Source organism: Gavialis gangeticus, unplaced genomic scaffold (genome assembly GCF_001723915.1).
Source record: "Gavialis gangeticus isolate Ggan-Ray unplaced genomic scaffold, GavGan_comp1, whole genome shotgun sequence".
Lineage (NCBI taxonomy): Eukaryota > Metazoa > Chordata > Crocodylia > Gavialidae > Gavialis > Gavialis gangeticus.
The window spans coordinates 13306048-13307403 of NW_017729032.1; positions in this window are offsets into that span (position 1 = coordinate 13306048).

A 1356-nucleotide genomic window follows, 5' to 3' on the forward strand; every position below is an offset into this window, starting at 1 on the left:
CAGCCCTTCTGAGAGCGCATTGTTAGGAGCAGAAGTGGAAGAGTAGATGATTTCTAGCACTGGTGGGCAGCCTGGGGGTGCAGGGGGTGGGATTAAAGCAGGAATATTTCAGAATCTGTCAGGATATGGCAGCGTTATGTTGCTAATTGGCTCACTGCACGTATCATTTTGAAATTTGGGACAGGGGTTGAAGTGTTTAAGATGTAAATATACTGAACATAGGGCAACACAAAGTGCCAGTGGAATTTATATGGAAAGAGGAATAGAGAGGGTAGACTTGTATATTAGTTTCTCAGCAGGTACAACAATTGAACACATTTCTCCTGGAAGCTGGACTCATGGTCTCGGTGATTACTGCTTCATTTTGTATTTGCAAGTCCATCTGCGTGGCCCAATACAGCACCATACAGATACCCAAGCGGTATAGCCACATTAGCATCCACAGTGGGACTCATTAGCCAGTGGGGAGTGTCATGCTAAGATGGCTATTTTCTCTGGTATGCAAAGTAGCTCATCAAAACTGGCTTCAGTATCTCTGCAAAGCATTGCATGGTACCCTGTAGACATACCCTTTCGTTGTGAGAGGAAGCATGATGTATTGATTTTCAAAATTGGGTCATTAAGTGACACTGACCCTTGTTCATTAAGTAATTAAGCTCTGGAGAACACCTGATATTTTGTTTGAAATTCTGCATCAGAATAAGATGCCAGAAGCCAATTATCTTTAAAATATCACAAAAGTGTGTGCTTACAAATCAGGCCTCAAACACTCCCATCTTTCCTGGAATACATAAAAAAGTGAATTTTTGTTCCTATTGCCACATAGCTTAAAAATCCCAACTGGGGATTAGGGTCACGGTGTACTGGGCAGTGTGCAAACATGGAAATGGAATGGGCCATTGCAGGCAAATGTTCATTAATAGATCAAGCTCCATCTTAAAATGAGTTGGTTAGCCTCCCATCAGGAGCAGCGCGGCCATTTCAGAACCTCATTCATCTGAAGTTTAGCAACCTTCTTCATGTTTCCAGCCTAAATACTAGATGTATCCCCACTCAGCCATCATTTTATGAGACTACACAAGGCAATCTTTTAAATCTCCCCTCAATACATGCACCTTCCACTCTCATATCTATTATGCTGGTCCTCAAGGTCATTCGTTTCTTCCTAGGTGATATTTTGTGCTTCTTCATGTACATGATGTCTCCAAGCATTGTATGACCAGCAAATTTCATTAGGATGCTTCCACTTTTTATGCTGCAGTTATTAACGATAATATTTAAATTAGATGAGTCAAGACTGATCCTCAAGGAATTTCACTAGAAACCTTCCTCCATCATAACCTTTCCTGTTCATCA